Source organism: Misgurnus anguillicaudatus, unplaced genomic scaffold (genome assembly GCF_027580225.2).
Source record: "Misgurnus anguillicaudatus unplaced genomic scaffold, ASM2758022v2 HiC_scaffold_34, whole genome shotgun sequence".
Lineage (NCBI taxonomy): Eukaryota > Metazoa > Chordata > Actinopteri > Cypriniformes > Cobitidae > Misgurnus > Misgurnus anguillicaudatus.
The window spans coordinates 4,020,877-4,037,067 of record NW_027395284.1 but is presented as its reverse complement, the minus strand read 5'-3'; the positions used below and the strand labels follow the sequence as shown (position 1 = coordinate 4,037,067).

General features: G+C 36.8%; 1 long non-coding RNA gene, 3 other non-coding genes and 1 pseudogene across 5 annotated transcripts; all 5 read left to right on the top strand.

The window, feature by feature from the left end:
- The first annotated feature begins 2,089 nt into the window (after positions 1 to 2,089).
- LOC129435527 (U2 spliceosomal RNA) lies at positions 2,090 to 2,266 on the top strand (annotated as a pseudogene).
- Positions 2,267 to 3,340: 1,074 nt separating this feature from the next.
- LOC129434920 (U1 spliceosomal RNA) lies at positions 3,341 to 3,505 on the top strand. Its single transcript, XR_008641032.1, has one exon. It is a non-coding gene; the product is annotated as a U1 spliceosomal RNA (small nuclear RNA).
- A 3,180-nt stretch (positions 3,506 to 6,685) lies between these two features.
- LOC129428104 (uncharacterized) lies at positions 6,686 to 15,910 on the top strand. Of its 2 annotated transcripts, none has more exons than XR_012368870.1 (4): positions 6,686 to 7,663; positions 12,118 to 12,312; positions 12,544 to 12,616; positions 13,896 to 15,909. It is a non-coding gene; the product is annotated as an uncharacterized lncRNA (long non-coding RNA). The 2 variants fall into 2 exon arrangements; XR_012368871.1 differs by lacking the exon at positions 6,686 to 7,663 and adding an exon at positions 9,241 to 11,943 and having other exon boundaries at positions 13,896 to 15,910.
- Positions 11,731 to 11,921, top strand: LOC129428384 (U2 spliceosomal RNA). The gene has a single exon (XR_008639022.1). It is a non-coding gene; the product is annotated as a U2 spliceosomal RNA (small nuclear RNA).
- On the top strand, positions 12,997 to 13,161 carry LOC129428380 (U1 spliceosomal RNA). Its single transcript, XR_008639018.2, has one exon. It is a non-coding gene; the product is annotated as a U1 spliceosomal RNA (small nuclear RNA).
- Positions 15,911 to 16,191: the final 281 nt, after the last annotated feature.

The following is a 16,191-nucleotide window of genomic DNA, read 5'->3' as shown; positions in this document are numbered from 1 at the left end:
GTGCTGATTAGAGATGCCATCTGTTATGCGAGAGACAGAAACATTAGGCTAGTAGTCCTAAATTTAGATTTTGAAAAAGCATTTGACCGGGTCTCGCACCAGTATCTGTTTGGGGTACTGCAAAAAATGGGTTTTCCAGGGAGGTTTATAGCCTGGGTGGGACTGCTGTACAATGGCTTAGTCAGCAAAATCTTGGTAAATGGGCATTTATCAAAAGCGGTAAATATACGCAGTGGTGTCCGTCAGGGGTGCCCTTTATCTCCCCTCCTGTATGTGGCATGCATTGAGCCACTGGCACAGATCTTGAGAAGGGATAAATGGATTAAAGGACTGGACGTTCCTGGAACCGGTGGACTGACAGCGACCTGCGTTTTATATATGGACGACGTGACCATTTTAGCCACTGACATTACATCTTTACAAAGAGCAATGGACTTGACTGACTGGTACGGTCGGGCCTCGGGCGCTAAACTTAACAGGAGTAAGTCCGAGGCCCTGCTCTTTGGGCCGTGGGGAAACATAGACACAGGACAATTGGATGTGGATTTTAAAACGACTGACTTAAAAATTTTAGGAGTAAAATTTGATAAGGAGGGTGGTGGCCGGGGAAACTGGACTGACCTGCTAGGGAAAGTTAGGAAAAGACTGGGGTTTTGGGGACTGAGACAATTGACGATCGAGGGTAAAATTTTAATTTTTAAATCTGTGATTTTACCATTGATTTTGCTTGTCTGTTCTGTTTTTAGTCCCCCCAGGAGTTTCCTGGTAGAGCTGGAAAGGGCGGTGTTTTATTTCGTGTGGGGGTCCAAATGGGAAAGACTTAAAAGGGAGGTCTTCAAGAAAAGACCTGAGAATGGAGGAAAAGGCCTTCCAGATCCCCACCTGTTTTTAGGAAGCCGCTTCACCGCCCTTCACATTGGATATGCACTGACCCCATCCAGAGAGAACAAGACAGCTGCCATGACCCGTTTCTGGATGGGGTCTTACTTAAGAGCTCTAAAGATTTTACCAGTTGATTTAAGAACTCCAGTTTCTTTTAACTTGTCCAAAGAACATTGTTTTATTAAGACGTTTTTAAAGAAGTATGTTTTAGAGAAAGAAGAAGTCACCATTTTAACTAATCATAAGAATATTGTCTCTTTTGTGCAGGACCGGGAACCAGTGAGTCCAATCCCAGGCCTCACATTAAGTGAGGCCCAACAAGTTTGGAGGAACGCTGCCCACCCCGCTCTTCAGAACAGACTTAAAGATTTGGCATGGTTGGTCGCCCATGAGATCCTCCCAGTCAGGGCGGTAATGCACTCCCGGGGTATGGCCAGGAACCCAGTCTGCCCACAGACTGGGTGCAACCTTCCGGAGACCGTACGACATCTGCTCTGGGAGTGCGGTAATGCGAGGGACCTGTGGGCCAGAACCGGCCCTCTGTATTGCCCGTGCCTGCCAGCAGGTGGGGTCCAGATGGATTACAAGCTCGCAGTCCTCGGGGTGGGTCGGGGCTTGAGGGATTTGTCTGCCCAACAATTCGCCTCGCTCTGGCTCACCCTAAACGCCATTAAGGACACCATCTGGACCACCAGGAACCTGCTGGTGGGGAAACGTGTTACGGTGCCCCTCCACGCACGCGAGCAGAGGGTGAAATCTATGCTGCAGGGGCACCGGACATAATCATTCGGATGAAGGGGTCGGGGTACCACAGGGAGGTCCCAGCTTGCCACCGTGCCTGGCTGCCCGTAGATGCACCCAGACCACCACCGGCTACGGGAACAGCGGGCCAGCGGGCCGGAGGGTGGGGATCTCCTCTGGGCACCAAGTTAAAAAAATGCATGTTCTGTTGAGTGGGGTGAAGGCTTTTGATAGGGACTCACCCCGGCCCTGTACAAATAAAGGCATTTTATTTTTGATGATTTTAATGTATTTATTTAATGATGAAACGTTGTTATTTATTTTCTTTTTAACCACTTTGTTTCTTACATAATATATTAAAAAGAGTTTTTTTAAATTTTTATCTCGTTAAACTCTTAGAAGTTTTATTAATGCATGTGTGTATCAAAAATAAGTGGTTTTAAATGAATGTTGTAAAATGGTGTCAATAAAAAAATTTTCGAAAGAAAAATCTGTTCTTATCAGTTTAATGTCTGATACGTCTCCTACCCGGGGACTATACGTTAAATGGATTTTTGACCTTCGGAAATGGAAGCGGAGCTTGCTCCTTCCACTCCATGCATCGACGTGGTATTGCAGTGTTTCCATGAACGGTGCGCTCCCCTTCTCGGGGACAAATAAGTTAGGTAAAAATCAGAATTTGTTTCTTTTGTGCGTGAATGACAGAGTGTTTTTTAATTCGTGTGTTTTAAAAGTGCTGTGTATTCGTTGGCATTATTGGTTTAACGAAAAGCTTGCATGGAAATGAACACGCTGATAACGAAATGTTTTTGTAATGTATTTAATTATTTTCCTTACAGTTTGCGGAGGTGATACCAGGACGAATTAAACAGCCTCGACACAGCTGAAGGCGCAAGAAAATCGTACGAGACAGTTTGGGATGTTAAAAACACCTGAAAACTTTTTTTTCCACTACCCTTCATACTACAGCGGTCGAAAAACCACAGCAACGTCGACACGCCTGGAAGCATAGCTGTATTTGTTTAAGACAACGGGTAAAGTATTTTCTTGATTACCTAAATGACTTGCAGTAAGAACATATTTTAATTTATAATGATAACTCTGTCATCATTTATTCATCCTCGTGTTGTTTTCAACCTGTATGCATTCGTATTTTGGAGGTGACACGATGACGACTTAAACATCATCGACACAGCTGAAAAAGCGAACGAGACAGATTGGGATGTTCAAAACACCTGAAAACTTTTTTTTCACTGTACTACAGCTGTCGAAGAACCACAGCAACGTCGGCAGATCTGGAAGCATAGCTGTATTTGTTTAACTCACAACGACAACGGGTAAGTCATTGAGCCCTTGTGTTTTTATTTATCCACGTTCTAAAATTGCTATGCTTTCGTTGTTTCTCGATTGCTCTGTACATTTCTTTGTTTCTATTCCACGTAAAGTTACTTTGTAATAACGAAACGATATATTGAAATGCGCTATTTAAATCCATTTGATTTAAATTGTTTCACGTTTTTCTCTCTGCACGGTTTAACCGGGCTGGAAACGGAAAATGGGTAGATCTCGAAGAATATTTGGTTTCAGACCTGGCTTCGTGCGCCTTTCCACCTGGTCACACACAGTAATGAAATGGTAGTCGGACGGCCTTCGGGGGCGCCGTCGATGTGATCGGTCACAGGAAGATGCGGCCGTCTGGCCTCAAAGGCTGTTGCTCATACTTACCTGGCAGGGGAGATACCATGATCATGAAGGTGGTTCACCCAGGGCGAGGCTCAGCCATTGCACTCCGGTTGTGCTGACCCTTTGCGAATTCCCCAAATGTGGGAATCTCGACTGCAAAATTTCTGATAGTGGGGGACTGCGTTCGCGCTCTCCCCTGGCCTTTGTGTTAAAAATAGATTCGTTTGTCTTTTTACGGAAAATCCAAGAGACGCCTAACCACGGCACAAGAACGCATTGGTCATCAAAAAGCGGCTATTAAACGACTACATAACTTCTAATAGACCGCGAATATGTGTCTAGGCTAAAACAAGGCTTAATTTGGGCTGTCAGTGAAAATCTAATAGACGTTTGACCGTTCCCCAAGTATAGACTGGCCATTAAATAGAACCACAATCAAACAGCTACATGTCTAAGAGACATTCAACGAAATAATGCTTAGATGATTCTTTTACTTACAATGTAAGCGGTTCTCAGGAATGGCAATCATCCAAACTAATAAATTATAAAGCTTTTAAAAGAAAATGACAACCGTTAAACAACCTAGACAACGTTGGGCAGTACAAAATGCTTAGAAATACAAGACAAAACGAAATATTGTACATGAATGTACATTAAAACAAGCCAACAAATCTGCCAATGGGCTAAGACAATTTTTGTTGAATTAGGTGTTTAAATCTAGATTTGTTTCTAACCCCTTTGGCAGATTTATTTGCTTGTTTTAAGCCCAAATTCACTTAAATTTTATGTTTTTTCTCCCGAAAGGCTATAGGCTTATTTTCTTATGTCCTTTTGCTCATCAAAATAATGCATCTTATTTTAAGACTTTTTAGATATTTGCATAGTTAAAAAGGATTTTTTGTGCAATGTATTCATTCATTCGCTACCCTTCATACTACAGCTGTCGAAAAACCACAGCAACGTCGACAGACCTGGAAGCAAAGCTGTATTTGTTTAACTTGCAAAGACAACGGGTAAAGTATTTTCTTGATTACCTAAATGACTTGCAGTAAGAAAATATTTCAATTTATAATAATGATAATTCTGTCATCATTTACTCATCCTCGTGTTGTTTTAAACCTGTATGCGTTCGTTTTTTCTGATTAACACAAAAGAAGATATTTTGAGGAATGATGGTAAACCCACAGCAGATAGTGACCATTGACTTCCATAGTAGGAATAAAAAAATATGATGAAATTTAATAGGTACCATCGACTGTGTGCTAACCATCATTTTTCAAAATATTTTCTTCATCATTTATCACGATACTTCCAAAATATTTTTTTTCCTACTATGGAAGTCAATTATAATGTATTTCATTATTTGCTTTACAAGCCTGAAAATGATAGGTTGGAATCCAGGCGACAGGATTCTATGGTAGTCAAAAACAGGCAAACAAGTAAAATAATCACCATTTACTTTTAAAGCATTTTGAAAATTGCTTGCTTATGCTGGGAGTAAAGGTATTTAATGCAGTGCGCATCCTGTTTAAAAGGTAAGGTATGATTCTTTTAAAGCTGACACATTTGCCACATTAAAATAACAGAAATGTACTGTTTCAACATTTTGGAGCCGGTGTGTCTGTGTTCTTGGGGCACATCTAAATGTAAGAGCAGAATTGCTTAATATTCTTCTCTATTTCTTGTATAGGTCAATTATGAGTGAAGAACCGTTCACCAAATGAAGACCACAGCCAGGTGACGGGATTGTGTGGTAATCACAAACAGGTTGAAAATTGAAGTTCTGTGTGTTCTTTTTGTACTTTATTTCTGCAGGTAAGCACCATACCGTAAGCTTCATTCCCTTTATGGCGGGTAAGGTTCATACTGTTTTATTCTTTTATACTGTTTTATTTTAAATCATTCAGTAAATGCAAAGTTAAACCGATGGTGTTTTTAATCTAGATTTAAAAGTGCCTACTGTTGAAACACATCTGATCTCATCTGAAGCTGATTCCAGCTATACAGGTTCATACTGTTGTATTCTTTTATACTGTTTTATTCGTACTGTTTTAAATCATTCAGTAAATCTAAAGTTAAACCGATCATACTGTTGTATTCTTTTAAACTGTTTGATTCGTACTGTTTTAAATCATTCAGTAAATGCAAAGTTAAACCGATCATACTGTTGTATTCTTTTATACTGTTTTATTCGTACTGTTTTAAATCATTCAGTAAATGCAAAGTTAAACCGATGTGTTTTTAATCTAGATTTAAAAGTGTCTTCTGTTGAAACACATCTGATCTCATTTGAAAGCTGATTCCAGCTACAGGTTCATACTGTTGTATTCTTTTATACTGTTTTATTCGTTCTGTTTTAAATCATTCAGTAAATGCAAAGTTAAACCGATCATACTGTTGTATTCTTTTATACTCTTTTATTCGTACTGTTTTATATTCTTCAGTAAATGCAAAGTTAAACCGATGTGTCTTTAATCTAGGTTTAAAAGTGCCCACTGTTGAAACACATCTGATCTCATTTGAAAGCTGATTCCAGCTACAGGTTCATACTGTTGTATTCTTTTATACTGTTTCATTCGTACTGTTTTAAATCATTCAGTAAATGCAAAGTTAAACCGATCATACTGTTGTATTCTTTTATAATGTTTTATTCGTACTGTTTATTCAGTAAATGCAAAGTTAAACCGTTGTGTCTTTAATCTAGATTTAAAAGTGCCTACTGTTGAAACACATCTGATCTCATCTGAAAGCTGATTCCAGCTACAGGTTTATACTGTTGTATTCTTTTATACTGTTTCATTCGTACTGTTTCAAATTCTTCAGTAAATGCAAAGTTAAACCGATGTGTCTTTAAATCTAGATTTAAAAGTGCCTACTGTTGAAACACATCTGATCTCATCTGAGAGCTGATTCCAGCTACAGGTTCATACTGTTGTATTCTTTTATACTGTTTTATTCATACTGTTTTAAATCATTCAGTAAATGCAAAGTTAAACCGATCATACTGTTGTATTCTTTTATACTGTTTTATTCGTACTGTTTTATATTCTTCAGTAAATGCAAAGTTAAATCGATGTGTCTTTAATCTAGGTTTAAAAGTGCCCACTGTTGAAACACATCTGATCTCATTTGAAAGCTGATTCCAGCTACAGGTTCATACTGTTGTATTCTTTTATACTGTTTCATTCGTACTGTTTTAAATCATTCAGTAAATGCAAAGTTAAACTGATGTGTTTTTAATCTAGGTTTAAAAGTGCCTACTGTTGAAACACATCTGATCTCATCCGAAAGCTGATTCCAGCTACAGGTTCATACTGTTGTATTCTTTTATACTGTTTCATTCGTACTGTTTTAAATCATTCAGTAAATGCAAAGTTAAACCGTCGTGTTTTTCATCTAGATTTAAAAGTGTCTACCGTTGAAACACATCTGATCTCTTCTGAAAGCTGATTCCAGCTCCAGGTGGCATATTAACTGAATGCTGATGCACCTTGTATTTCGATTGCTTTGTATGCTTGAAACATGTGAAGAATTGACAATAAATAATCTTTATCAAGTGTTATACATTAAAAAGTGGATAAGTAACAAAAATGTCACTCCTGACAGCTGATAAATTAATGTTTTTTTATAGCACCATTGAGGCGAGCACTTTTCAAGGCAAGATTCTTTATAGAACCTTATAAAAAGTTTCCATATAGTACCAAAAAACGGGTTCTGCTGTGGTTACATGCTGAGGAACCCTTATTTGGTACTTTTTAGGAGCATTTGTCTTAAGAGTGTTGCATAGGTTCGAAACTTTCAAACTTGAAACCAAATAGAAGGGTCACACTGTTTTTTTTTGTGGAGTGGACATGAACAAGCTGCAGGCATTCAAATGTTATTTGTAATTTATTGTCTTATTTCATATTTAAAAAATAGCTATACAACTGGTGTTCCTCAATTTTAGGGCCTATTTTGTTTAGTATATCAGTTTTGTTCAGTTTTTTATGTGCATGCAAAAAGCAATCAGCAAGCAAATTAACTGAAGCTTTACCTTCATGTTCTTTTTGTGTAAGTGATAACTGTTTCTGTATGTATTTTATGTATTTGTATGTTTTTTACACGTATAGAGTGAAATGCACACGGTGAGGAATGGACCCAGACCTTCAGTGCCAGACCTCTGACCCGTTAACCTCCATCCCGACAGCCAGCGCCTTCTCCGGCTCCCATTGCGGTATCGCTTCTCGGCTTTTTGGACAAGAACAAGTGGACACCGGGGACTACAAGTTTAAATGGATTTTTGACCTTCGGAAATGGAAGCGAGGCTTGCTCCGTCCACTCCGTTCATCGACTCGGGCGCTTTCCGGGCACAAATAAGGTGAGTTTAAAACCAGAGTTTGCTTCTTTTGTGCGTGGTTGCCAGTTTGGTTTCCAATCCGTGATCTATATGATGTTGCGCGTTCTATAATATGTTTCTCGTTCGCTCAGTACTTTTGTGTGTTTCTATTCCACGTAAAGCTAACACCAAAACGATTGTGGAGAGCGCTATATAGATTGTTTTCAAAGAAAAAACAACAACGAGAAACAAACCCATGTTAAAATGGGTCAAATTATTTAGGCGGAGCACGCTGTCGCGTTGAACAAAGACAATGGCGCGTGCACACAACGAATGTGTATTGTGGAAAAGTTTGGCCCATATGCAGGTTCGCATGTGTCTTCGGTGGACACTAAAAAGATAAACATCTGCCCGGTGATCTAGTTTGTAGACAATATTTTTATATATGCAATCGAAGTGAATTTAAACAAGCAAAAAATCGGCCAGTGGGGTAGGACAGTTTTTCTTGAAATAGTATTTATGGGAAAAGTTCACGACTTTTTTTCTTACCCTTTAGGCAGATTTATTTGCTTGTTTTAAGCATAAAATAATCATAAACAGGAAAACGAATTGTATAGGCGGAGCACACGGGTTTTTTTTTTCGTTCAAAGAAAAAAAGCAGCGTGGCACGAAGGAATGTTTGACTGAAATGGAATTTCGCCCTCTATTTTCCTTACAAACATAAACCAGAGAGAAGGGCCTGATGGCATCGTGTTGTACCTTGTATTCGGTGATTGAAATCGAAAAAAAATCGAATAGATCTATATATAAACACAATTGTTTTGTCGAACAGAGACAATGGCGGCATGCTCCAGCGTCGCCTATATGCCCATTTCACAAAATGGCGGCTTTGACCGGAAGTAGGGAAATGTACATTTTACTGTAATGACGGGGGTCGTTGTCCAAAGTGTGCCCATTTGAAGAAGTACATACACGTTTTACTTCTCATTTCTTTAGACTGAATAATTGTTTCTTATTAATTCCAAAGTATGTGACGTGATGATCTAATCGTATGTGTTATTCCTCGTTTGCTTGCATGTGTAACCTTTGGTTAAAGGTATGAAAAGGAACCGACTAGGTCACCTGGGTTATTTATTCACACAGGAAAATAGATTGAACCCAAGAGAAAAAATAAACAAACAAAAAAGTTACAAAAATATGAAAAGGACCCTGCTGGTTCGGATGGGATTAAAGACAGAGACGTGACTCTCCAAAAATAGTACAAATTTATTTTTTACAGAAAGTGCTTATAAATATTTAAAAGATCAAATTTACGGCCCACCGGTTATTTACCCACAATTGGAGAGACTAGATTAAATCCACTTTTTAACAGAAGGGACAAACCACACAGCAAATCAGTGCATAGTTCTTAAAAGCAGTGACGAACCAAAAATAAACCAAAACACACAAACATACTCTCGCCTTCTGTTTAAGTCTCAAAAACCACCGCTCAGATATTACATGTGGAAATAGTTATATAAATGGTACATACACTTATATACACACGTAAAGAAAGAAAAAAACTGCAGGACAGCAAAATACAGTTAACTCCCGATGACTATTTAAACAGCGTCCAAGCGGCTCACGGAGCAAAAATACAAAGCCTTTTAGTTTAATAAACTTCCACAAAAAATAAATATCAAATCCTTACGCAAACATGTATGCGACGAGACTTAAATCATGCAAAACATGAATGGTAACCAGACGTGCTTGTTGTGTACAGGGAGTGCATTTATTTGTAAACTTTTGCTAAATCAAAATGGTTTATTTTTTATTTTACTTTTTTACCTGGGTTTTTGGGAATACTTTTATATATTTCACAGCTATATAATTGGTTATAATAACGCACTTTTTGTTTATAAGCACGTTGAAATACATTAACACAGGATAATGCGGCAACAAATCAAATGTGCATTTAAATGCAACAAGCAAAATAAATAAAGCAAATCCATGCAAGCAAACGAGGAATAAAACACACCGCGATTAGAAAATCAGATCGCATACTTTGTAATTGAAAATAAATAATAATTAATTCCAAAGAAATAAGAAGTAAAATGTGTAAGTATTCCTCAAAATGTGCTTTGGACCAAGACCCCGTTCATCACAGCAAACGGGAGCAGACCCGAATAGGTATGTCTAGTTGTTTTATTTAAAATTTCCAGCCGTCTGTAAATTCATGTTTGGAAGAAAAAAGTAAATTAAGGTCTGTCTTGCTGTTATTGTCTTGTTTTCTAGTAAATATCTGACAATTCTTAAATCGAGATGCATTTACTTGTTACGCAAAGTGGCTTAAGATGTTATGTATTGTAATAATTGAAATAAATTACAAAAATCAACAGGTTTATATTTAAAACAAGTAAAAATATCTGCCGGCGGGGTAAGAAAAATAAACTTAATTTCAGTTTCAACTTAATTCAATAATAAACTCAATTTAGGTTTATTTCCCTTAACCCACTGGCATATATTTTTACTTGATTTAGGCCTTAACCTATTACATTTTAGAATTTATTTCAGTAAACAAGACTTAAAATCTAAGCCACTTTGCTTAACAAGAAAATGCATCTCGATTTAAGAATTATTTTTTTACTCGAAAACAGGAAAAAAGTAGCAAGTAAACGAACAGATTTGGATGTTTAAAACACTTAAACACTTTTTTCACTCTACCCTTCATATTACAGCTGTCGAAAAACCACAGCAACGTCGACAGACCTGGAAGCATAGCTGTTTGCTTGTTGCGTTTAAATGGACATTTGATTTCTTTACCAGCATTGGATTTAGACCATTCAATGAGAATAGTTAACAGCGTTCATTATGATTGATAAGCCCTTAATGGAGAATGAAGTCTGCATACATTAAAAGCCTTATTTTATTCCAAAATGTATGCGACGAAACTTAAATCACGCAAAATATGAATGGTAACGAGACGTGCTTGTTGTGTACAGGGAGTGCATTTATTTGTAAACTTTTGCTAAATCAAAATGGTTTATTTTTTATTTGCTTTTTTTACCTGGGTTTTACCAGGTTCGCATTCCGGACATTTTTAATCCACAGTGTATGCAGTTATTTAGTAGAAAATGATATGCTGTTTTTTGGTAGAATTTTGTGTGAGCTAAAGAAAGTGATGCCAACCCAGCAAATACAAAAACGTTATAAAAACGTTTTGTGTTTGCTGGGAATACTTTTATATATTTCGCAGCTATATAATGAATTATAATAACGCACTTTTTGCTTATAAACAAATACATTGAAATACATTAACACGGAATGATGCGGCAACAAATCAAATGTGCAACAAGCTAAATAAATAAATAAATAAATAGAAAATCAGATCGCATACTTTGTAATTGAAAATAAATAATAATTCATTCTAAAGAAATAAGAAGTAAAATGTGTAAGTATTCCTCAAAATGTGCTTTGGACTAAGACCCCCTTCATCACAGCAAACGGGAGCAGACCCGAATAGGTATGTCTAGTTATTTTGTTTAAAATTTCCAGCCGTCTGTAAATTCATGTTTGGAAGTTTTTGTCTTGTTTTCTAGTAAATATCTGACCATTCTTAAATCGAGATGCATTTACTTGTTAAGCAAAGTGGCTTAAGATATTATGTGTTGTAATAATTGAAATAAATTCTAAAAAGCAACAGGTTTATATTTAAAACAAGTAAAAATATCTGCCGGTGGGGTAAGAAAAATAAACTTAATTTCTGTTCCAACTTAATGCAATAATAAACTCAATTTAGGTTTATTTCCCTTAAACCACTGGCATATATTTTTACTTGATTTAGGCCTTAACCTATTACATTTTAGAATTTATTTCAGTAAACAAGACTTAAAATCTAAGCCACTTTGCTTAAGAAAATGCATCTCGATTTAAGAATTCTTTTTTACTCGAAAACAGGAAAAAAATACAAAGTAAACGAACAGATTTGGATGTTTAAAACACTTTAACACTTTTTTTTCACTCTACCCTTCATATTACATACTACTTCATATTAGAGTTAAATGCCCGCTAGCCTCCACCCCGAAAGCCAGCGCCTTCGCCGGCTCCCCTTTGGCTGCGTCTATTGCGGTATCGCTTCTCGGCCTTTTGGCTAAGATCAAGTGTAGTATCTGTTCTTATCAGTTTAATGTCTGATACGTCTCCTACCCGGGGACTATACGTTAAATGGATTTTTGACCTTCGGAAATGGAAGCGGAGCTTGCTCCTTCCACTCCATGCATCGACGTGGTATTGCAGTGTTTCCATGAACGGTGCGCTCCCCTTCTCGGGGACAAATAAGTTAGGTAAAAATCAGAATTTGTTTCTTTTGTGCGTGAATGACAGAGTGTTTTTTAATTCGTGTGTTTTAAAAGTGCTGTGTATTCGTTGGCATTATTGGTTTAACGAAAAGCTTGCATGGAAATGAACACGCTGATAACGAAATGTTTTTGTAATGTATTTAATTATTTTCCTTACAGTTTGCGGAGGTGATACCAGGACGAATTAAACAGCCTCGACACAGCTGAAGGCGCAAGAAAATCGTACGAGACAGTTTGGGATGTTAAAAACACCTGAAAACTTTTTTTTCCACTACCCTTCATACTACAGCGGTCGAAAAACCACAGCAACGTCGACACGCCTGGAAGCATAGCTGTATTTGTTTAAGACAACGGGTAAAGTATTTTCTTGATTACCTAAATGACTTGCAGTAAGAACATATTTTAATTTATAATGATAACTCTGTCATCATTTATTCATCCTCGTGTTGTTTTCAACCTGTATGCATTCGTATTTTGGAGGTGACACGATGACGACTTAAACATCATCGACACAGCTGAAAAAGCGAACGAGACAGATTGGGATGTTCAAAACACCTGAAAACTTTTTTTTTCACTGTACTACAGCTGTCGAAGAACCACAGCAACGTCGGCAGATCTGGAAGCATAGCTGTATTTGTTTAACTCACAACGACAACGGGTAAGTCATTGAGCCCTTGTGTTTTTATTTATCCACGTTCTAAAATTGCTATGCTTTCGTTGTTTCTCGATTGCTCTGTACATTTCTTTGTTTCTATTCCACGTAAAGTTACTTTGTAATAACGAAACGATATATTGAAATGCGCTATTTAAATCCATTTGATTTAAATTGTTTCACGTTTTTCTCTCTGCACGGTTTAACCGGGCTGGAAACGGAAAATGGGTAGATCTCGAAGAATATTTGGTTTCAGACCTGGCTTCGTGCGCCTTTCCACCTGGTCACACACAGTAATGAAATGGTAGTCGGACGGCCTTCGGGGGCGCCGTCGATGTGATCGGTCACAGGAAGATGCGGCCGTCTGGCCTCAAAGGCTGTTGCTCATACTTACCTGGCAGGGGAGATACCATGATCATGAAGGTGGTTCACCCAGGGCGAGGCTCAGCCATTGCACTCCGGTTGTGCTGAACCTTTGCGAATTCCCCAAATGTGGGAATCTCGACTGCAAAATTTCTGATAGTGGGGGACTGCGTTCGCGCTCTCCCCTGGCCTTTGTGTTAAAAATAGATTCGTTTGTCTTTTTACGGAAAATCCAAGAGACGCCTAACCACGGCACAAGAACGCATTGGTCATCAAAAAGCGGCTATTAAACGACTACATAACTTCTAATAGACCGCGAATATGTGTCTAGGCTAAAACAAGGCTTAATTTGGGCTGTCAGTGAAAATCTAATAGACGTTTGACCGTTCCCCAAGTATAGACTGGCCATTAAATAGAACCACAATCAAACAGCTACATGTCTAAGAGACATTCAACGAAATAATGCTTAGATGATTCTTTTACTTACAATGTAAGCGGTTCTCAGGAATGGCAATCATTCAAACTAATAAATTATAAAGCTTTTAAAAGAAAATGACAACCGTTAAACAACCTAGACAACGTTGGGCAGTACAAAATGCTTAGAAATACAAGACAAAACGAAATATTGTACATGAATGTACATTAAAACAAGCCAACAAATCTGCCAATGGGCTAAGACAATTTTTCTTGAATTAGGTGTTTAAATCTAGATTTGTTTCTAACCCCTTTGGCAGATTTATTTGCTTGTTTTAAGCCCAAATTCACTTAAATTTTATGTTTTTTCTCCCGAAAGGCTTATTTTCTTATGTCCTTTTGCTCATCAAAATAATGCATCTTATTTTAAGACTTTTTAGATATTTGCATAGTTAAAAAGGATTTTTTGTGCAATGTATTCATTCATTCGCTACCCTTCATACTACAGCTGTCGAAAAACCACAGCAACGTCGACAGACCTGGAAGCAAAGCTGTATTTGTTTAACTTGCAAAGACAACGGGTAAAGTATTTTCTTGATTACCTAAATGACTTGCAGTAAGAAAATATTTCAATTTATAATAATGATAATTCTGTCATCATTTACTCATCCTCGTGTTGTTTTAAACCTGTATGCGTTCGTTTTTTCTGATTAACACAAAAGAAGATATTTTGAGGAATGATGGTAAACCCACAGCAGATAGTGACCATTGACTTCCATAGTAGGAATAAAAAAATATGATGAAATTTAATAGGTACCATCGACTGTGTGCTAACCATCATTTTTCAAAATATTTTCTTCATCATTTATCACGATACTTCCAAAATATTTTTTTTCCTACTATGGAAGTCAATTATAATGTATTTCATTATTTGCTTTACAAGCCTGAAAATGATAGGTTGGAATCCAGGCGACAGGATTCTATGGTAGTCAAAAACAGGCAAACAAGTAAAATAATCACCATTTACTTTTAAAGCATTTTGAAAATTGCTTGCTTATGCTGGGAGTAAAGGTATTTAATGCAGTGCGCATCCTGTTTAAAAGGTAAGGTATGATTCTTTTAAAGCTGACACATTTGCCACATTAAAATAACAGAAATGTACTGTTTCAACATTTTGGAGCCGGTGTGTCTGTGTTCTTGGGGCACATCTAAATGTAAGAGCAGAATTGCTTAATATTCTTCTCTATTTCTTGTATAGGTCAATTATGAGTGAAGAACCGTTCACCAAATGAAGACCACAGCCAGGTGACGGGATTGTGTGGTAATCACAAACAGGTTGAAAATTGAAGTTCTGTGTGTTCTTTTTGTACTTTATTTCTGCAGGTAAGCACCATACCGTAAGCTTCATTCCCTTTATGGCGGGTAAGGTTCATACTGTTTTATTCTTTTATACTGTTTTATTTTAAATCATTCAGTAAATGCAAAGTTAAACCGATGGTGTTTTTAATCTAGATTTAAAAGTGCCTACTGTTGAAACACATCTGATCTCATCTGAAGCTGATTCCAGCTATACAGGTTCATACTGTTGTATTCTTTTATACTGTTTTATTCGTACTGTTTTAAATCATTCAGTAAATCTAAAGTTAAACCGATCATACTGTTGTATTCTTTTAAACTGTTTGATTCGTACTGTTTTAAATCATTCAGTAAATGCAAAGTTAAACCGATCATACTGTTGTATTCTTTTATACTGTTTTATTCGTACTGTTTTAAATCATTCAGTAAATGCAAAGTTAAACCGATGTGTTTTTAATCTAGATTTAAAAGTGTCTTCTGTTGAAACACATCTGATCTCATTTGAAAGCTGATTCCAGCTACAGGTTCATACTGTTGTATTCTTTTATACTGTTTTATTCGTTCTGTTTTAAATCATTCAGTAAATGCAAAGTTAAACCGATCATACTGTTGTATTCTTTTATACTCTTTTATTCGTACTGTTTTATATTCTTCAGTAAATGCAAAGTTAAACCGATGTGTCTTTAATCTAGGTTTAAAAGTGCCCACTGTTGAAACACATCTGATCTCATTTGAAAGCTGATTCCAGCTACAGGTTCATACTGTTGTATTCTTTTATACTGTTTCATTCGTACTGTTTTAAATCATTCAGTAAATGCAAAGTTAAACCGATCATACTGTTGTATTCTTTTATAATGTTTTATTCGTACTGTTTATTCAGTAAATGCAAAGTTAAACCGTTGTGTCTTTAATCTAGATTTAAAAGTGCCTACTGTTGAAACACATCTGATCTCATTTGAAAGCTGATTCCAGCTACAGGTTCATACTGTTGTATTCTTTTATACTGTTTCATTCGTACTGTTTTAAATCATTCAGTAAATGCAAAGTTAAACCGATCATACTGTTGTATTCTTTTATAATGTTTTATTCGTACTGTTTATTCAGTAAATGCAAAGTTAAACCGTTGTGTCTTTAATCTAGATTTAAAAGTGCCTACTGTTGAAACACATCTGATCTCATTTGAAAGCTGATTCCAGCTACAGGTTCATACTGTTGTATTCTTTTATACTGTTTTATTCGTTCTGTTTTAAATCATTCAGTAAATGCAAAGTTAAACCGATCATACTGTTGTATTCTTTTATACTCTTTTATTCGTACTGTTTTATATTCTTCAGTAAATGCAAAGTTAAACCGATGTGTCTTTAATCTAGGTTTAAAAGTGCCCACTGTTGAAACACATCTGATCTCATTTGAAAGCTGATTCCAGCTACAGGTTCATACTGTTGTAT